The 23037-nt window shown below is 42.8% G+C and overlaps 1 long non-coding RNA gene across 1 annotated transcript; it reads left to right on the top strand.

The window, feature by feature from the left end:
* The first annotated feature begins 762 nt into the window (after positions 1–762).
* Positions 763–20602, top strand: LOC137528357 (uncharacterized). Its single transcript, XR_011023373.1, has 3 exons — positions 763–878; positions 2740–2832; positions 19672–20602. It is a non-coding gene; the product is annotated as an uncharacterized lncRNA (long non-coding RNA).
* Positions 20603–23037: the final 2435 nt, after the last annotated feature.

Below are 23037 nucleotides of genomic sequence, written 5' to 3' on the forward strand. Positions count from 1 at the left end.
TTTTTCTACTCTAACAAAGGTGTCATTTTATTTATCAGACTTGAGCTCCATTGAGAAATTTCCAAACATATTATATTTTTTCCTTATAGCAGACATGCTGCCGCTGCTGATGAATGGCGTGCCTTTATAAATTAGTTTTGAATCATATTCCTAACAGAAAATAAGGCAGTTTATACTGAAAATTTTCTGTTTCTTTTTAGTATTTTACTACTTGTTGATGATTAAGTTCTTCAGATGTAGGAACAAAGCCGGTTATGGAACCTCCATGCCTGGACAAGCTTCAACAACATAACGCAGTGGCATTTTAACATCATTACCTAGGAAAAGCTAAGCAAAAATTCACGCCTCTGGCTATGTAGCTTGACCAATTAACAACTGCATGATGTACCTCATGCTCCTCAAATAAAGTTTATGAATTAACTAGACCTAAGTTCCATTACAATAACAGCACTAGGCCTCTGCCGCTACACCCCTCTTCCCTGCAGCCTGTCACCGCCTCTGCATCGCCTGCCGGTAAATGTGCAGCATTGCCTTCTGAGTGGAGCAGCTGCAGTGTAGTGCTGGCTGTTATATGCCGGGAAAAGTGCTGTTAAACTACAGTTCCCATGATGCCTGCAGCTTTGACATCATGAGTAACTGAAGCACTTCTCCGACTGCTGTTCAATCCTAGCTAGGCTAAGGATGATGCATGTCAACTGACACGCTGGGTCCAATAGTGAGGTTCCCAGGAAGCGGTCAGCTGACTCCCTGCGCCCAATCACATGCCACCAATGCGCCCAATCATGCGCCCCTCAATGTAGTTTATATGGGGTCCTCTGCCGCTACATCCCTCTTCCCTCCTGTCCCTGTCACCGCCACTGCCACCACATCGCCTACAGGTCAGCACACATGCGCGTGCACGGTCGTGACGCATACCCACGTATGCATCGTGGCACATATCCATGTGCGCACACACCCATGCACCACACGCGCAGGGCCTCATCATCTTGTACAGCCCATTGTCCGGCCGTGTGCCGCGCATGCACGCTGGGCAAAAAGCATGGACACAGGAGTCCACAGGGACACAGGGGTTTTATTATAGAGGATAACAAAATGTTTCACATCTCTATGTAACTCAGTTTAGGTGCAGCCAGGCATCAGTGTCTGCATGTGATTTAATTACCAAAGTACCATAAAAGTAAATTTCTGTGTATTCATACATCTTATTTGAACCGAGAAAGCCACTTGGATGTTTTCTTGAATACTGTACATAAAAGTAACTTAATTAAATGATGAACATTGTGTTAAGTAGGTTGTTATTATCATCATCATCATCATCATCATCATCATCATCATCATCATCATCATCATCATCATCATTTTAACAGCAGTTGGAAAAAGTTGTATATCTAATGTAATAAAATAAACCCCAAAGCACATATCAGTGATGATGATTATGATGATGATGAAAATTATAATCATAAGTTAAAAGTAGTTTCGGCTCTATGCACACAAACAGCAGTGCTGCTCTGTATCCAGTGTAATATGCTGCAATTTCAATTCTAGTAGAATAAGTAGCTCACCAAAGGTGAAAGCAATAACGAGGATGGTGAATAGTTAAACGTTGTTAGGCTTATAGAATACAAACAAGAAACAATGGCGCTCAATGCTTGGTTTACTGTGCTGCAGTAGCAAATCAAGTACGATAATTCCCCCAGACGCATAGTGTAATTAAGATGCCAGGTAACTTACACTAATGCAAGAGTTTCAAACAAACGTAGCAAAAACTCCTTGCGCTCCTCTCCGGAGGCTGCAGACACTCATACACAATGGTGAGTCTTCCTTGTTGAAAAGGGTAATGTACTGTGCTGCTCCAGACGGTAGGGTAAGGCAAGATGTCTATGAAGAGAAACGGAGCGCACAATAGTGCATTACCTGTGTTTATTTATAGTGGTGAATTAAAAGTTATACTCACAAGGTATCAAAAGTTAAAACGCTTCTCAGCGGTAAAGCCAACCGCTTATTATCCTAGGCAGGGCGGCAGCAGCGCACTGTGGCCAGCAGCGCGGGACCCGGTGGTTGGGAAGAGCCGAAACACTATGCGTGCAGCGTCATTACGCGTTTCGGCGCTCTGCGCCTTCGTCAGATGACGCATGCACGCTACATGGAAGGTTATAAGCCAACCTCCGTGTGTTACCATGGTGAGAATACACCATGGAATCAATAGGAAAGAAAAACTTTATTCAGCCGTGGCTGGGGCGGACAAAAACCCGTGTAGCAATGTTAAAAATGCCTTGTATCAAGATAAAAAAACACCTCGTCATTGGCGGTGTAAAACGACATAAAAATAAACACAGGTAATGCACTATTGTGCGCTCCGTTTCTCTTCATAGACTAATGCAAGAGTCCCTGCCAGCAGTATGTTTTAAAACATTACTCCTCTGGTATTAAATTCAAAATTAGTATATGTTTCTTTAAAAATCATTTAAATCTAATTTTTAACATTTGACATGTTGTCATCATGTTCTTTTCAATAATAATGTAGGGTTTACATGATTTGCAAACCTTTGCAAACAGTTTTTTTATTTATAGTACATACAGCATCACAACATTTATAGAACAATAGAAATAAAAAAGAGTGGGAAAAAATACTGTTTTGCTTTAACAAATCTTATTAGTTAAACTATACTTTAACAAGTATGTTATAATATGAGTATGATTTTAGAATAAACTCTTAGCATATTATTTGATACCTCCCAGTTGCTCCTTTACACTGCCAGAGGAAGTGGATTACAAACCTATGAAAAGCGCCGCTGTTTCCTGAATAGGAAACATTGAGTCATCTATGGGGAGGTAAGTCCACCACTACCTCTCATTTCTAAACAGTTTAGCGTGTTTTATCCTTCCTGGCGCCTCTATTTTTGTTGCATTAACAGCTACAGAATCAAAATGGTGCTGATTTAGGATATCTGCTATTTGTATAACTATATAATTTATTTTATGATATAGCCCCCAGCCTTTGAATTGTGCCAGAAAAGGTAGTCAGTCTTGGTATGATATCAAATCAAATTACTGATATCAAACAAAATCTGATCTTTTTGAATCAGACCGACTAGCAACACTACACAAAATACACCACTTTTAACAGGATACTAAGGGAGTAAATGCTAATATTCTGCTGACATTTCTGGCTATCAGAACAAACAAAATTAACATTTTTAACAAAACAAACAAAACATCAGAACAAACAAAATTAACAAAATTAACATTTTTGAAATGTATTATATTGATTATATATTATTATTGTTAGTCAATCCTTGCTTACACCCTGCAATACATTTTCTAAATTAGAGACATTGGGTTTGATTCACTAAAGCGTGCAAAGTGTTAGCATGCCAGTGAAAAGTCACTTTGCACGTGCTAACATGCGCGTAAGAGTTTGCGCGTGTAAAGTTTTGCGCGCAAACACTTTGCGTGCAAAGTACAGTGAACTGCACTGACTTCACGTTATAATGACAGTTAGCATGCAAAGTCAGTGCAGATCAAGTGAGTGCAATGTAAAACATTGATTATTACTGTATATACTTCATTATGCGACGCACATGTTAATGTAACCACCATTCATATTTACATTAACATACTCTATTTTACTGTGGCATAGGTAGAGAAATAGGTAGGCACTTGCAAAAGATTCAGCATAAAATTAGCTGTAACGATCGGTGTAACACAGAGAGGGTCTGATTACCGGTGAATTGAAGTCTCACCAGGAATACAGAATATACCCGATTATTGGTGATCTGCAGTATCACCAATAATCAGATATATCTACTAACCTCTGGACACCAGGGAGAACAAGAGAGTGTATATGCAACAGTATACTTTGAGCACTTCTCAGAAGAGTGTTCCTTCCTATGGCCTAGACTCTCCAGGAGGAAGGGGCTAGGCAGAGGATAGGAAGGTCAGAGCGTGAGTGACACCCAAGAGGGAGGGTGTCACTAACAGGTCTGGGAACTGCCTCTAACAGTAAGGCCAGTTCTCGTGGTCGGCAAGCCAGGTCGTTAACACACAGACAGATAAAGTACAGAATCAGGATGCAAATACAGAGTCAGGAACGAGCAGAGTTTGGCAACAGGATATCAGAAATAGCAAGGTACAAGATCAGAGTTCAGAGGGATCGTCAGACAGGCGGAAGGTCATAACAAATAATACAATGCAATGTTCCTAATGCTAAGGTGTGAACGCCTTGATGTCAACACCTTTGGAAACTATGCTAGAACACAGATACAAACAAGGTCTGAGTGCTACCACGTTGTGATCGCAACGGCAGACAACCAGAGAATGCCCAGCACCCAGTATATATAGTAAGGTGCTCTCCGGCGCCTCCTCTAAGTGCTAGACCAATGGCAAGTGGTGAAATTGTCAGCTGACCAGCCTGGTCAGCTGACCCTTTTCTGGCTGTCATATAAGCTCTGCCTCTCAGCGCGCGCGCGTGTCCTTCTGAATCTGTGTGGACTAGCAGTCCCAGCCACACCAGACATGTCTTGCAAAGTAATCCCTGATTCAAGCGCGGGGAGCGCCGCCCCGCTCTCCAAGGGAGCGGCGGTTTCCCCGCATCCGGCTGCACTGTCAGTCGCTCTGCTATCTGTGCAATCTGCCGCCTCCAACGCGGAATCCGCCGCTCTGTCCATGCGGCATGCGGCGGTTTCTCCGCATTGTGCCGCCTTGTTGGACGCGAAAACAGCCGCCTCACTCTGAGCCCTTGCGGCGGTTTTTCTGTGTTTCCTCACATTAGCTTTATTTTTCTGGCTAATAATAATAATAATTTATTAATAATAATAAAATAATAATAATTTGAACTGTTTTGTCTCTAAGGCCAGAGCACGCAACATTTCAGCTTATATACCAGATATTTCCTCCCTGAAAGTATCTTAATGCTGGTGACACTCTTACACTGAGCTCTGCAGTGCCGGTTCTTTGTATCTACTTTGTGATTGACTCTATTTTACTGTGTGGGCGAAGCTCCATTGATTTCAAGGCTTTGCACGTGCAAACTAGGGTGCTAAGTAGTTTACACGTGCAAAGTAGGGAGCTAAGTAGTTTGCATGTGCAAACTACTTAGCACCCTAGTTTGCACGTGCAAAGCTTTTAGGCGTGATAACTGAGTTATCACACTTTTGTGAATCAAGCCCATTGCGTGTGCTTCAGATTTAACTTTTAAACCATTCAGCAAGTGTCCAGCATAAGAAACAAATCTTTCTAACATGCATATGTATTTCAGTTGCACCTGTTCCCTGCAAACTGGCAAACAGGAAAATAAACGGAAACTTTCATGATGTGTGAAAAGCAGCCAATGAAATTTTATTTTACTCATGTCCCTAATAGATGCGTTCATTTTTGCACATTCATTTTGGACTCACTGTATATACTTATTTGTGTTGTAGCTGATTATGCAGAGCTAAAAACAAGTCAGGTTTGGTTTAAGTAATGTATATTAATTATACACAATAATACAAAACACATTAGTTCACTTAATAAACATTTAAAATGTCAGCTGGAATAACTAACAATACATAAAGCAGGATATTCACCATTGTGGGAGGGTTTAGGCTTGAGAAGATTTAGGGGAGATTTTCATGCCATTACTGCAAAGTCTTCGTTATCCGGAACTCAGGCGATCGGAAATCTCAACTAACTGGCATGCCTGAGTGGGATAATGGGGCTGAGCTTTGGGGAATTTGGAGGCGGTTTGAATGCAGGAACTACTCACCGATCATCTGGCTGCCTTCTTCAATGCATCCTGCACCTTCCCGCGGCTTTCCAATATCCATGCTCTACTTCCTGCCTGTCCCATGACCCAATGTGGGTATGGAGATATACGCCGGGAGCTGTACACTGAGGACACAGGAAAGCCACTGGGAGCTGCATGATACATAGAAGAGGGCGTCTGGACAATCGGTAAGTAGTTCCTGTTGCTCCAGGGGGATGGAGGGGAAGGTAGTGCTTTTAGCAGCAGTTCAAGCAACTGGCAAGCACATGTATCTGGTATCAGGCAATCCTCGCCTTGCCAAACCGCTGTATTTTAATGCATTTAGTTGGCTGGAAAAGAAATTGTGTAATTTAAAAAAGCCAATGAAGTAGTGAAAAGTCATAAACCACTAACAGTTGGAGAGGCCAAGAACACCACACAAATAAATTTAAAGTTTTTCTCAAAGAAGCACAAAGGAGGGAATGCCCCAGGTGACAGTCGAGGTGAGTAGAGTGCACTCTGCTGCAACTACTCTGCAGGAGCACCGCTAGCAGTTTTTACTGAGGGGATACCTGCAGATGGCTCTAGGCCCCAGGCATAGATGCCATTGCACCCCCTTTGCTCCCGAGTCCTTCCCGATATGTAATTTCATCAACTTCAAGCAGAAATCAATTGGACAACGATTTTGGGGCATCTTCTTTAGATTTGATCACAGTGATCAAATCTGCTGCCAAAATTACATAGTGTTTTAAAGGGCAGCAGTTTCTTACATAATTGTTATACAGCTTGTTGCTGTTTGTTACTTTCTTGTTTTATCGTACCTGTCATTATTACTCACTTTGAGGAAAGTGAATTGCTTAATTCTATCAACATAATACCAGACATGTAACAACTTTCTGTAGTGAAAATGCTATCATATGCTTGATATGTATATTGTTGTCTAATTGCAAAACATAATTGTATCAAGGTGTTAATTACTGTTTCAATAAAAATTTTAAGGTTAGGGTTAGGTGAAAGAACAGGGTTAGTTCTTCTGCACAGAGTTACATCACAGGTATCTTAGTGATTTAGGATCCCTCTCTCATGCATAGCGGCTATGAGATTGTTGTGCTTGTACACCTCCACCTTCTTCAAACCATGTGGACAGCCCGAGTCCTCCAGGCTTTCTCAAGGCTTGCACAATGGCAAGGGTGAGTGGGTGAGGGGTGTTTTTTTTTTTTTGAAATTTTTTTTATTGAGTTTTCAGTATACAACCAGAGGTAAATATAAAAGATACATAAATTTATGACCAGGTCTAGTACAAGAGAATTATACAAAGTGAGGATCAAGAGGACCTTTCAGATATCAGTAGAGCTCAGGTCTTAGCTAGATGCACATTCCAGTCTCAACTACACAGTGGAAGCAGATCCAATTTAAGAGAAGAATAGAAAAGGAGACAGTGCTCCTAGTAGCTTAACAGCCCTGGGATCTACTCTATCCTGAGCAATTGAAGGCCTTTCAAGCCCTCTCTGATAGTTGAGGTAGCATACTTCGAAGCTTGTACTATAGATTGTTTTTGTTTTATACATACAACCTCATATCTCCCTTAGATAACTACCCATAAGGGGTCTAACCCATGTCCCTCCCGCCCCCTCTCTTTGCTCTCCCCCAGGTCCCAAGGCATATAAATTAAGATGTTACATTGGCTTTAGCTGGAATCAGGTCTGACCACGGTTGGAAGTGATTTCCAAAGTCCCAAGTGTCCCCAATAGTTGGTTGTAGGCGTACCATTCTGAGTACTTGAAAGGTTCCATAAAATTATTGAGATCCTTCGAAGGGACTACATGGAGAATGTATGGTTTCCACATCTTGAAAAAGCGTTTCGTGCCTTTCGATATATTTAAGATGGCATCTAGTCTCTCCAGTTTCATTAAGTAAGAAAGTTCATCATGAACGTCCTGTATGGAGGGGGGAGTTGGATAGATCCATCGATTGAATATGGATTTTCTTGCCGCCAGTATGATTAGGTGTGCAATGTCCGGTACTGAAGTTCTAGGGCATCCTTGTTGAGAGACATCGACATAGTTAAATAATAAAAGTGCTGGTTGTTGTGGTATTGATTTTTTGCAGATGATTTTTAAGAGAGAGTCTACCTCCTTCCAGAAAAGTTGGATCATGGGACATGTCCATATGCAGTGAAACAGTCCAGCATTTTTTTCCAAGCACTTGGGGCACTGGTTTTTATAATGGGCTGGAGGTTTGGCATACTTGATATCAAAAGCATATTTGGCTCTAAACATAAATAATAGATGTGATTCTCTCCATTTTTCGCTAGTCATGATGTTTCTGATCGTGTTATTGCCCTCTACTATTTTAGATGCGATTTGCTCCTCTTCCATATTGGCCGCCCAGCTTTTAAAATTCAGTTCTATTCTGGCCTCTATTTTTATTTGTGCTAGCGCTTTTTGAAGTTCTGAGAGGGATAGTTTAGTGCCTCCCGGTTTTAAGAATGAGTCAAAAGGTGTCAGTTTGGCTATATGGGACACATTTTGCAAGAGTGATTTGGCATATGATCTAACTTGTGTATACATGAAGTGGTGGTGATTAGGGAGCTGATGCTCTCGTTGTAATTCTCTGAAAGTATACCACCTGTGCTCTGTAAGGTTTAAGAAATTTCCCAGCTTTACTAAGCCCTTGTCCTCCCAGTTGTTATAAGTTTCATGCATCATGCCTGGTGTAAAACCGGGGTGTCCCCACAGGGGCATATATTTCGAAAGTGACCAGGGAAGACCAAAGAGCTTGCGTATTTCTTTCCATGCAGTGATTGTGTCTCTTAGTAATTGGCTATGCTTGATTCTGGTTGGTAATGCTGACCAAGGGGAATGGAGAAGGCCTCTGAGATGCCAAGGTTCTGCCATGGCGCTTTCTAGATTATAGTTTGAAAAGGAGCTGGACTCCGACACCCAATCTCGGACATGTCTTGTTAGGCAAGCTAAGTTGTATCTCCTAATGTCTGGGAGGTTTAAACCGCCTGAGTCTTTGGGGAGCTGTAACCTGTTAAGTTTTATTCTTACTTTTTTGCCCGCCCATAGAAAGAATGAAAATGCTTTATTTAATTTGCTTAAATCCTTATGTTTGAAGAGTAGCGGGAGGACCTGCATTGGATAAAGCAGTTTGCCAAAGCTTATCATCTTGATCAATGCAGCTCTTCCCGCCAGTCCTAGAGGAATGGCCGCCCAACCTTCTAATTGAGCCATCACTTTGTTGATCACTGGGGTTATATTATCTGAGTATAGTTGAAAGGGGTTTTTATTTATTTTAAGGCCTAGATAGGTGATGTAATTATGAGCTACCTTTACTCCCAAGGTGTGCGCTTGAGTAGTATCTGCTTTATGAGAAAGAAAGAGGAGTTCACTTTTATGAGCGTTGATCTTAAATCCTGACTCCCTACCTACTTTTTCTATTACACTTAGGACAGTAGAGACTTGCTGGTGGGGATCATCCAAGAATAAGAGTATATCATCTGCGAATAGTGCAGAGGATACTGTTTGATTATTTATTTTTATGCCCCTGATAGTTTTATCTAGCAATCTAGCTAGTGGTTCTAATGCAATGTTGAAGAGCAGCGGCGACAAAGGACAGCCTTGCCTTGTTCCTCGGCACAAGGGGAATGGTTTGGAGAGAAAGCCCGGGGTGGCAACTCTGGCTCTTGGATGTTCATATAGAAGATGGTAAAATTTCATAAAGGAATCACTAAAGCCCATTTTAATTAGGACCTGTTCGAGCCAGTTCCACTGCACTGCGTCAAAGGCCTTCTCAGCGTCTAACGCCAGTATGGCCGCATTTTTGTTTGTAATGGGATATGCTTTAACATGCTCTAATACTGCTAAAAGGCGCCTGACATTCGTCACCGCCGCTCTTCCCCTCACAAACCCCACCTGGTTGGGATGAATTAGGGACGGAATTACCTGTGATAATCTATCTGCCATTAGTTTGGTAAGGATCTTCAGGTCTTGATTAATGAGCGAAATTGGGCGATAGGAATCCGGTAAGAGAGGGTCTTTTCCCTTTTTCCCAATTAATTTAATGTGTGCTTCGTTTGCGGAATCAGGAAAATTTTTACCTGTTAGAATTTGGTTATATATCTCAGTGAGTGTTGGGGCTATGTCTTGCTTAAGAATTTTAAAAAACTCTGCAGTTAAGCCATCTGGCCCTGGGGCTTTGCTGTTATGCAGGTTTGTTATCGTTGTCCTCACCTCCTCTACTGTTACTGGGGCATTCAGAAGGTCTGTTTGCTCCTCTGTAAGCTTTGGGAGATTTATGGTAGAAAGAATGGAGGTTGTAGCAGTGGGGTCAGGCGTTAGCGGGTTTTTATAAAATTTGCTGTAGTAATCAGCAAACAGTTTATTTATATCTTTAGGGTGGTGTACAATTTCTCCACTTTCACCTTTAAGCCTGTATATGCGTGAGGGGTTAAGATCCCCACCAGCAAGTCTCGCTAGAAGTCTACCTGATTTACTTCCATGCTTATACATGAATAAATCCCTATATGACTTTGTATGTAGTTCCCTCGTTTTTGCCCACATGTCCATAGATTTTTTTGCTTCCAACCAATTTTTTCTATTTATATTTGAAGGGGATGCATTGTATAATGTGTATGCTATTCTGACGCTGTTCAGTGCCTGTTTGTATTGCGCTTCTGTCTTTCTTTTTTTCCCTTTAACATAGGATATTATTTTTCCCCGGAGGACCGCCTTCGCAGTTTCCCATATCAGAGTAGGGTTGGTTGCATGGGCTCTATTGTCGTAGGTGTATTCTCCCCACCAATTAGATAGGAGTTGGTGGAATCCTTCATCTCCATAAAGAAATTGTGGGAAACGCCAAATAATGTCTGTGCCATGTGGTATTACATCTGTTAAGGTTATGGACACAGGGGCGTGATCAGATATAACTAGGTCGTATATTTCGGCTTCCTGAAGTCTGGTAGTCATGGGAGCCGGGAGGAATAGGTAGTCTATACGCGATTGTGATTGATGAGCATGGGAATAAAAGGAAAATTCCCTGTCATAGGGGTGAAGGTATCGCCATGTATCAACAAGAGCCAGGGTCTCAACCATTTCTGATAGGGGGTGCCCGTGTGTGAAGCCTGCAAAGGCCGTGCTCCCTGCATGGACCTGTCTTCAGCAGGTGATATGACCTCGTTCCAATCACCACCTACTATCACATTGTCTCCTGTCAGATTAGCAACTTTCCATTGTATTGTTTTAAGGAAAGAACGGATTTCTGTATTTGGACCATAGACATTCAGTATGCATAGGGATTCCCCCGGTAATTGTATGGTTATGTACACCCATCGACCCTCATCATCATGCACAATATCAAGCATCTCAGCCCCTATGGATTTATTGACTAATATTACTACTCCTGCTTTTTTCCCCTTTGCTGGGGACCCCACACAATGAGCCACCCACTTTTTTTTCATAAATTGAATTTCATTTTGGCCCAAATGGGTTTCCTGGAGCATTGCTATGTCAGTATGCAGTTTTTTGAGATGTCTGAGGACTTGACCCCTTTTAACTGGTGACCTGAGTCCTTTGACGTTCTAGGATACTACCTTTATTGGCATGATGATTTAGGTCTAGATGCTTTGTAAGGTAATCTCCTAAATACAGTCAGCACAATGATAGCCCGGCGAGCAAATGTCAGATCCCTGAGAGAGAGCAAAGAGAGACCCCAAAAACTATTCCCACTTAAACTATAAAAGCATAACCAAGTATATAACAGTTTAAAACTTAACCAGAAGCTTTGTGAGGAGCGTGGACAGCATTTGTCCCAAACACATCTAGGGACATACTCACTGCCCTGGGAATAGGAACCTTCCCTCGGTGATGACTTCACTTCTTCCCGGTAGGAAATTATCTTCTCTCCCCCCTCCATAGCTTCTTCTTTGGTTTAACTTTTGCCACATAGAATCGCCTGTTCAGGCACAATATACCTAAAAGGTAAATCGGACAGATTATGCATGTAAGTAGAGATAAGGGCCCGGATCAGATCCAGATGGTGTCTGGGCTGTATCTTTATGTCGGGTCTGTTGATCTTGATCCCGATATCTTGAAGTGTTTCTTCGCTTCCGAGGGTTCCTTAAAGAGAAGCACCTCGTTTTCTTCTGTTGTCACACGAAGGGTGGCCGGGTACAGTAAGGCGAATCTGACGTTTCTATGGTATAGTTCTGTGCACACCACGCTGAATAACTTGCGCTTCTTTGTGACTTCCACCGAATAGTCATTGAAAATCCTGACTTCCACATCTTGCAGCCGTAGCGGTTCTTTACGTGCTTTAAAGGCATTAATGACTTTAAGTTTGTCATTGTAGTCCAGGTATCTTGCCATAACAACCCTCGGTAAGGACGTGTTGGTTTTGGGTGGGCCTACTCTGTGCGCGCGTTCAACTCTGAACGGGCCTTGGAGGCCTAGTAGGTCTGGAATGATGGACTCACATATTTCCTGTAGGTGCTCCGGCTTGTGCGATTCCGAAAGGCCCACCATCCGAAGGTTGTTACGCCTAGTGCGGTTCTCGATGTCGTCTATTTTTTCCTTTAGCTCCTTGTTTTCTTGAAGGATCGTGGTCAGTTTGTCACTGGTTTGCTTGGTGTCCGTCTCGCAGGCTTTAATGCGCGTTTCCGTCTCGTCCAGGCGGACAGCGTGCGCTTGTAGCGTTTGTGTAATGGCGGAAAGTGAGCTGGTGACTGCTGTTTCCACGATCCCTTTCAGGTCAGGGGCAATCTGCGTGGCTACTTCTTTAGCTATCTTACGGTAGTCTGCCGCTGTGAGGTGTACCCGAGGCCTCTCCTCGTATTCATCGGGGTCTGTCTCCCACCCTCTTGCTTCAGGGTCTTGCTGCGAAGCCCTTGTCAGCCTTTTGTCTGGCGGCGCCATTTTGTTCTTAGGTCCTTCGGGACGGAGGCTCTTCCGTGCCGAGCCGGTGATGAATTTGTCCATTAATTGGTAGCGATGCGTTCTGTGTGCTGTGGGCCACCCTCCGGGGTAATCGGTGGGCGTGTGATTGCGGTTGTTAGCCGCGGTTTAGACGAAGCTGCACGGAGCTCTTCTGCTTCTCAGCCTTCCATGCCGGCGCCGGAACCGGAAGTCGTGAGGGGTGTTTTGCACAACACAGTCGATCATGTTTGAAAAAATAAAGCACTTTACTCATACTGTTTGAAAGCTACCTGCCTTACTGTTTTACGTACTGGCTTGAGCAGCGATTCAAACCCTGGTCAAAGGCTCAAACCCTACCTAAAAAACAACAGTTTTAACCAGTACGCTATCTAGCTGACCCTATATAAAGTGTGTTCAGAAAGATCGTATTCTGAAAAACATAAGATAGCCATAAGTTCTAATTTGTTTTTCAACATAGTACTCTCCTACTTCAACTCAACACTATTTTCTCAGCATTTCTCCAGGTCCTTTATTTATACCTTTGGAACAATGTGTAATTACTGGAAGCAAAAATCAGTTGAATAGGGCATATGCTTGATCAGCTGTAACCCAGTAGAATGGATGGTGGCCATAGCCTAGCAAGTGTGATTGGGTACCTTGTGCTTATCTTTATCCACATTTCATCTTCATATCAGCTTTTAGGAAATATTTGACTTTGTTGGTGCACTATGAAAATCTGACTTTACTCCAAATAGTTCACCACCTAGAAACCCTTTACATCCCAAAAGCAATCACCATTATTTCTCCTACTGAAGCAACAGCATGAGAAAATAAGCATATTTCCAAAGTTATCTTTCCTACAGTAATAATCAGATACCAGAAGTTTTTTGGAATGTTGTGTAAAGAAGTCAAATTACTTTAATAGATTATTTCTAACATACCTTTTGCTCATCTCATCTAAATGCCAATCAAGGAACAACTTTCTTTATCTTTAAAGAATCAGCTAAGATTGTCTCAATGCTGTGACTGTCCTCAGCACTTTGCTCATCCACTGGCTACAAGTCATATCATTATTGAATTTGCGGATCCCCATTACCCAGTGTTCACATAGTGGCTAGGGAACTAGGAGCCATAAATATTGGCATAAATGGCCTGAACGGTTCGCCAGCGAATGGTTCCCGGCGAGCTTCGGTGGTTCGTGTTCGCTAGCGAACGCAAACTTTTCCGGAAGTTCGATTCGCCCCCATAGTGCATTATTAGGGTCAACTTTGACCCTCTACATCACAGTCAGCAGGCACATTGTAGCCAATCAGGCTACATTCCCTCCTGGAGCCCCACCCCCCTTATAAAAGGTAGGCAGCATCAGGCATTGGACTCACTCGTGTGCCTGCAGTAATTAGAGAAGGGAGAGCTGCTGTGCAGAGACCTATAGGGAAAGCTTAGTTAGGCTCTTGTAGGCTTCTTAGCTTGCTCCTTGCTTATTCTTATTGCTAAAAAAGCACCCCTCAAAAGCTCTTTTGAGAGCTAATCTTGTTCTTGTGATCTATTGTTTTTTGTGTGTGGCCCACTTGCATTATATACAGCCCTGTCAGTCAGTCGCAACTGGCCTTTGGCCCATTGGTTGTATAATTACTATTGTGCTAGGTGCACATTGTAATACCCATCACTGCATATACCTACCTGTTGTTCACTTCAGTGCACCCATCTACCTATGTGAGTGCGTGCAGTGTCACTGTGCCTGTCCGGTACCTGTCTGTGTGTGACAGGTGCACATTGTAATACCCATCACTGCATATACTTACCTGTTGTCTTCAGTGCACCCACCTACCTACATGAGTGCATGCAGTGTGATATACCACTCCGTGCATACTTGTTAACTGCACCTGTGTGACTGCACATTGTATTAGTCAAGTCAGTGCATACCTTTCACTTCATCCCCCCCAATATGGACAAAACAAAAGGCAGAGGCTGGCCACCTGGCAGGTCTGTTCAAGGTCGTGCTGTCGTGATTTCTTGCGGCCCTCGACCAAAGTACAGTGTTCAGAAGAAGACACGTGCCATCAACCCCCAATATTGTCAGGACGTAGTTGACTATTTAACACAGAACACCTTATCTTTCTCAGCTTCCGCACGGAAGTGTGACATATCTTCCTCCTCCTGCTCCGATTCTGGCACTCCACTTAACACTCAGTCGGTCGCCACCACCAAAGTGCCATCACTCCAGGGCTCAGCGGTGTGGAAATTTTTGTGTGAGCCTACCTCAGATGAGAGAAATGCCATCTGTACTCTGTGCCAACGAAAATTGAGCCGTGGAAAGACCAAGACCCGCGTAGGGATAACTACCTTACAAAGGCACATGATTACAAAGCACAAACTGCAATAGGATGACCACCTGAGGAAAAGCAGCACACAAAAGCAAAGCCACACACCGCAGTGGATGATACCAGGCCACAATTTTTTCTCAAAAAAGGCGATACTTAAACTGTTCCGTGATGTTGAAAGGCAAGTCGTGACATCTCTGGCACACAGCGTTGGGTCAAGGGTCCATCTGACCACGGATGCCTGGTCTGCAAAGCATGCTCAGGCCTGCCCGAAGACTAAGTCAGTCCCCACACACAGCATCTCTGCTTGCAGGCCGATTGACTGCCTTCTCCGCCACCACCAACAGGGTCCAGGACTCCAGGTGGATTCCTAAATTTTTAAGGCCGCTACTATACTACTACTACTACTACTACTAAACTATACTACTACTTTTTCTGGTGCGTGTACATGCCTGCCTAATTTTTCTGGCTGCACTGCAGCTGCAACAACAAAACAAAAGGCATGTACATGTGCCAATTCCCCTTCGTGATCATTACCTTGCCGCAGTGAAGGGGCTTGCGTATCACAATGAAGCAATGCCCGACGGCTATATGAGTGTCTCGGGGGGGGGGGGGGCACACCCAAGATAATAAGGTTGTTGCTTCATTGTGGATAGACCAAATTAGATCAGCTGGACTGTCACTGTTGTTCTATCATTGAGCTGCCACAGCCCGGCGACCATATGGGCTTGAAAACTGCCACGGCCTGCACTCTCGCCATGGTGCACACCAGTCCAGCACGATCGTCACTACGCAAACAGCTGTTTTCGGTGCGTTACACAGTAAGGTTGGCATGTCAGTGTGAAGCAGTACTCTAATTACACTCCCTGATTGATGTATACACATGCAAGATGTTTTAAAGCACTTTAGGCCTGCAATTTAGCGTTCAATGTGATTTCTGCCCTTAAAACGCTGCTTTACATCAAATCCAGATTTTTCCCCGGGAATTTTGGCGTCTCTCCCACTCATCCATGCAAAAATTCAGATGTTAGACCCCTTGAAACATCTTTTCCATCACTTTTGTAGCCAGCATAAGTGTTTCTAGTTTTCAAAGTTCGCCTCCCTATTGAAGTCTATTGCGGTTTGCGAAAGCTCGCGCAAACCGAACTTTTGTGGAAGTTCGCGAACCCGGTTCGCAAACCAAAAATTGGAGGTTTGGGCCATCTCTAAAGATTGGTAGAGTGGCCATGCACAGAGAGTTCAAAGCAATTTTACCATTGCTTATGCTGACTATCTAGCACGGGTTGCACAATTACCATGCATTGTGCACTGTAACTTTACCGATCTATAGTGAGTTTGGTGCAAATACTTTTTTTATAGTATATTCCTTTTTAATTGCAACAGCAGCCAGTGCAGGAGATCTGGATTTATGTCTTCCTCAAGGGCAATATGTGCAATTTGTACTTACTTGTTTAACCTCCCTGGCGGTATGATTATTTCCGGAGTTTTAGGGTCTAAAAGGGGTGCAATTTTTTTCATGAGCTTTTAGACCATAAAAGCAGGAAAACATCATACCACAGAGCTATGCGGCAGCCCCTGCACAGACTGACCTCCTTGTCATCCAGCGCTGCAATTCTCAATCTGTTCTCTGGGTGGTGCTGTAACCTTATAGTGTGATCGTCGTCTATCGTCATGATGACAAAGGGCGATCTCACCAGAGGGATCGAGAGCCTCCGAGGACCAGAAGAAGAATGGCAGCCAGCGTCTGGATCACGGGGTAGGTGAGTTAGAAACAACGACACACTGTTTTATCTCCTGGCGGCTACCCTGAGGCTTGGGATTACCACTCCTGGCTTCTTTTTTCCTTACCATGCCTGACTCGTGGTTACCACCAAGGAGGTTAACAAAGCTTGGTAAGTGGCATGTTGGGTAGCACTATCAACTTGCAGTACAAGGGTTCCAGGGTTGATTCTCAGTCAGGATGCTATCTGTATGGAATTTCTATGTTCTTTCCATGTACTGCTTTGGTCCATCCAGATCCCAGCACTTACTAGATACTTAAAGAGAATCTGTACTCTAAAATTCTTACAATAAAAAGCATACCATTCTAATCATGTTCTCCTGGGCCCCTCTTTGCTTTTTCTGCCACTCCCTGCTGAGATCCTAGCTTGTAATTGCCAGTTTTAGGCAGCGATTACAAACAAAAAATATGGCTGCTAACCAGCATGTGACAGGCTCAGAGAAGCTCAGTCTGTGACTCATACAGAGCCTGCAGGGGGCGTGGAGAGGGTGTGCATAACTTCTATCCTATCACAGCAGAGCAGCACATTCCTGCCTGAGTCGACAAAGCCGGCAAAGGAAAGAAGATTAGATTAGATAACAGAGATAATACAGCTACTGGGCAACTAGGAAAGGCTGCAGTAAGACAGACCACATTAAACCAGGTATAGGAACTTATAGGATAGAAGAAATAAGGCTGAAATTTTTGTTACAGAGTCTCTTTAATAATAATATTCATGCACACTACCAGCATGAATATATTATGTTGACATTCCTGTCAGGAAGACATACTCTTGTAAGTTGTTAGCGGTATCTTATAAAAAAAAACAACATAAATGTGTCTCATTTTATGCAGTGTAATAAAATGGCACACAATGGGCATCATAGCATAAGTGAAAAGTATCAAAGTTATCTAGAGATGGGCCAGAATGTGACCTTTCTGAATGTCCCTCATACATACGTGGCATGTATACAATACATACTGTAGAACAATCCTTTTCTGCAATATTAAACTGAATAAGGCTATAGCTGACAAAATTATATCACGCTTAAAAATAGTGGTGTTTATGCTGGCAAACTGTGATCCTCCCTACATAAATGTTGACATTAACTACAATAGCGCTGGGTCTCAAGGGTAGTTGCGCATACTGCATTTAATCAGCATTTTGGAAATATGCAGAATTAATTTGCACTTCACAGTGAGCTGCTATGCTGAACACTCTGACAGAAAAAGGTGCGAGGTACAAGATATTATTCTTGTTCCTCCAATTTTACATCCAACCCATTTCTAGTGATGCTCAGCTTTTCCATGAGCTGCTCTCTCAAACATGCTTAGCTCAAGCGTGAAACTGTATGTTCCTGACATATCTTTCATCTGCTCCTCATAATCCAAGATGATGCTATTACTAGCCTCTGTTCTCTGATGAAACGAGATCTCTGCAGCACATAAGTTACAGGGCTGGAAAGTAATTGTCCCAAACTAAAACACTGTCTATTTAAAGGTCTTTTTTTTTTAACCGTTCAGTAAACAGAAAAAACATGGAACGTGTAGAATGACTCCAACGTTTAAATGTAATTTCATTTATGAAAGCATTGTCCTAGTAAGCATAATTTGGCTATGGAAATGACCAATAAACAACCTATGTTTTAATGAGAAACTGTATTTTAAGTGGAACTCCAGCTGTAGCTTGTCTGCAGGCAAATAGGCTACAAAGTTTTAGGGTTCTGACCCTGTACAGCCTCCAGCCGGGCAAATGCCTTGTAGGACAATGGTGCAGATCTGTTGGTAGCCCTTTGTCTTGGACATCTAACAAATATACCTTCCCTTTTCAATGGGATAGGCCTACTAGGTCAACACTTTTTAACAGACTAACCAGGATTACATATGCTACTGGAAAAGACAAGGAAAGTCTCAGCTCATTTCCAATGACCTTTCACAGCGTCTGCTCACTTAGCAGAAATACAGCAACAGTACAACATTCCTCCTAACAGGCTGTCATATCCCTGCATTCTGGAATTCTACTCTTTTTATGTTGCAGTGCCTGTGCCAGCAACAGAGAGCTGTCCAGACTGTGAACCAGGGCCTAAAGGATGACAAATGACCCCTCAAACCCCGGTAGTAACTACTTCAACCTTCTCCCATCTGGCCACCTCTTCAGGTCCATCCCAACCAAAACCTCCAGGCACAAAAAAACCTTCTTCCCCCAAGCTGTCCTTCACCTGAACACAGGACCACCTTCCACCCAGTCTCTCTAGCCATCCATATCTATACAAGACATACTACCTTCCCTTCTCACTTCTTTCCTTCTAGCTGTTTGTAAATAATACTTGCATTACCTGTACTACTGAACCCTTATTTTGCACTGCTGAATCTTTTTTGTTGTTGTTGTACCATATGCCTGTTAAATTGTACTAGGTCTGTTTACTGCACTATAATAGGCCTCAATTCACTAAGCTTTTTGAACACTTTATCGAACGTTTGATAATTTACCTCATGAGTAAAATCTAATTTTGAATTCACTAAGGTGCTATAGATTTATCTAATGTTTTATCGATAAAATGTTCAATAAATCTATAACACCTTAGTGAATTCAAAATTCGATTTTACTCATGAGGTAAATTATCAAACATTCGATAAAGTGTTTGATAAAGCTTAGTGAATTGAGGCCAATGTATGTTAAACTGTACTATGCCAAGTCTGTGTGTACCAAAAACAATTCCAGGTGCCACTCCAGTTGTACTAGGCAAACTAAACTGATTCTGATTCTTAGAGTATGTGACCAAATATATGTGTATGAAATGGTCTGTCGAATTGGTATATTTCACACATGGGAGTGGCTAGAAAGCCAGTATGTGTGTACCATTTTAGCCCCTTTGAAGAAGCACCTGAAGTGTCAATTGTGATTAGGAAGTTATCAATGACACCATCCCAATTGTTTTCCTGCTGATACAGATACCAAAGGAACTCACTGGCATGGATGTGTAGTCACAGGAGGAGGAGGAAAAGCTGCCATTTTCTCAACATCAGTTTTCCCTGAGCAGTAGTCAATGGAATAGAGGAAGGGACTGTCTCTAATAAAGAGAGGAGAAACCTGTCAAGTCGTCATCTCTTTTATGTATCTCCATCCACAGATTACAGAGGAAGGAAGGAAAAGGGGACTGTAGGCAAAAGAGAAGAGGCGGTAAAAGGGCACACTTCTCAAGTGACATTACATCTTTTTTGTAACATCAGTCATTGTTCATGGATGGATGAAGCAGTTAATGACTCTGTAGTACTGTGTTACCCACAGGAATATAGGTGCTCCTCATCATGAACAGGCACTTTGAGTTACATGAACGTCTTCAAGTTTCAGTGATTCAAGAATGACCCACGCATACAGACATCAATATACTAATAAATACTGGGTTGCCACACTGTTAGATAACATGCTACAAGGCCAATATGAAACTCCTCACAACAGAGAAAACAGAAGGCAAAATTTATTACTACAAGGAGGCACATTTAATGTGTTTGTGTAGAGCCCTGTCGGACTGCAACAGGGACGTATGGGTTACAGAGCACTGCTACCCATGCTAGCCAAGCCGGAAGCAGCAGCAGTATGAACATTGACCACCACCAGCAGGATTGTCAAACAAAAGCATCTGAAAGTTGTTTCCAGCCACAGCATTTAGGCCTGGCCTCAGGTATCTCCCACAGGTAGTGCTCTTCCACAATTCTTACCGAGTACATCAGCTTCAGATCTGACATCTACAACCACCAAAGTGAATACCTAGTGAACTGTCCAAGACTGATCAATGGTCAAAACAGGTGCTTGCCTGTATTCCTGCAAGTAGTGTCTTATCAGAAAGAGCAAGGCAATGTGGATTTGCTAACACTTATTAAAATTAACCAGACTAAGATGTGTGAGGGCTGCATTTTTTTAAATATTTTTTTTTTAAACAACTCCAAGAATATCCTGCCCATTTTTTGAAATGCAATTTTTAGAAGGACCTCTCCAAAGGTACAGATGCCCTCTGCCTTTACACACACACACACACACACACACACACACACACACACACACACACACACACACACTCTCACACACACACACACACACACACACACACACACACACACACACACACACACACACACACACACACACACACACACACACACACACACACACACACACACACACACACACACACACACACACACACACACACACACACACTAGGTAGATAGATAGATAGATAGATAGATAGATAGATAGATAGATACATATATATGTGTGTGTATGTATATATACAGTATATATATGTATGTAATTATATATGTATATAATTTTAGACTAAAGTCAATTAACTTAATGGTATGTTTTTGGGATGTGGTAGGGAACTGGGGTTCCCATAGGAAACCCAGGCAGACACTAGAAGAACAGATAAACTCCTTGCAATTAGTGACCTGGCTGGGACTCAAACCGGGGACTCGGCGCTGCAAGGTGAGAGTGCTATCCACTACGCCAATACCACCATACTACCCATGAACAATAATGAATGGCCACCTAGTTTGTCTTCTTCAGTCTGGTGATCCATGCCTCATCCTACACTCCCAGTGAGACTAGTGTTCCACGCCAAGATCTCCTTCCATAGGACTTCGTTAGATGAGTGGATGCGTGGATGTTTATGTTATCCCTCCCATATCTTGGAATAATGCCTGGGCCTTGATGTCCCCGACTCCAAACACACCTCCTGTACATTTATGTCAGCTAGCATGGTCAAAATATACCTGCTTCCAAGGTGTTTACACCATGCAGATATATGCAAGCTCTACATTACGAACTTCATAAAAGTGTTTTAGTGCTGCATTAATAGAAAACTAAAACCTGCCAGTGGTACCTGATAGTGGCTCTTGTCAACAGCATGGAGAATGGGAGACCCTAACCACAAACTATGCTTAGTAGAAAAAGCAATATTCAGACAGCTGACATGACGTTCCTATGTTTGGCTTTAGACAAGAATCTAGATGCTCTCTGGGTGAGATCAATGCCTCTTTCAGGTAGATACGTTTCAATGTGTAGGGACCTCACAGAATGGATGGCCTTTTCAAATGCTCGCTGTCAGATTATTCCTGGAGTTCACACACAATAAATGTATTAAATGATACCATTCGTTCAAAGGACTCCACACTGTGACAGAGAAACTGGAAGCAGATGTGGAGAGTAAGGATCTTGCAATCCTTCGAAATGATAACTGTTATTTTAACCTACGCAATTTCTTAAATTTCATGTAACAAGGATTGTTTTATTTTTATATTATAAGAAAGAGCAGACCCAGACATGGAGCAAAATAACTGCAGGCTGTGATGTTTGAAAGGCATTTTCTGTAGGTGGAATGCTGTAGTGGTAATGGTGCCCCATAATAGTACCACAACTATTTTGTGGCATGGAACGGGGAGGGTAGACCTCAACAGTAGTACCCAGCAAATATGAAATGATACTTTAACATCTTTAGACAAAGTTGCACATTTGCAGCATCAGAGCTGTTAACCACAAATCAGCATATGTCAGTGGGGAAACCATTAAAAAAATGATGCCACAGCGTCAATGCCTGCCAAATCTTGCAGGCACTCTTACTTTTTTTTAGCTAAATGGAGAGACTACAAAACTGTATGACAGTGTTTAGCTACATGGCTCAATGCACTTTTTTTGATTTCACATCTGGGAAACGTTTGGCAGACTTGGCTCTCTGGTTATTGAGTCTTCCACAAATCAAGCAATACTGGTAACACATTTTATTCAGATTGTTTTATAATCCCGACACTACAATATTCAAGGCCAGAATTATACTTTTTACGCCCCAGGCCACATATACTGTGGCTCCCCTTCCATGTACAGTAGTGCACCTCCCATTCCATGTGCAGCCCCCTCTTCCATGTGTAACATCAATGTACTGCCACCAAGGAAGTCAACCACCTACTGCAGACTTCCCATACCACTACTTCCCCCCTTGACCCCATCCCTTCTGATTTACTCCAGCCTCACTTCACGGAATTGGCCCCAGTCCTCACTTCCCTGTTTAACCTCTCCCTATCCACAGGCACCTTCCCCTCAGACTTCAAGCAGGCCACTGTACTACCCCTGCTCAAGAAACCTTCCCTCGACCCCTCGCTACCCTCCAACTACCACCCTATCTCCCTCCTCCCCTTTGCCTCAAAACTCCTTGATCATCTGGTTCACAAACGCCTGACCCACTAACTCAATGCCAACTCACTGCTAGACCCACTGCAATCTGGATTTCGGCCTACCCACTCAACCGAAACTGCTCTCACCAA

This window comes from Hyperolius riggenbachi, chromosome 8 (assembly GCF_040937935.1).
Source record: "Hyperolius riggenbachi isolate aHypRig1 chromosome 8, aHypRig1.pri, whole genome shotgun sequence".
NCBI classification, from domain to species: domain Eukaryota; kingdom Metazoa; phylum Chordata; class Amphibia; order Anura; family Hyperoliidae; genus Hyperolius; species Hyperolius riggenbachi.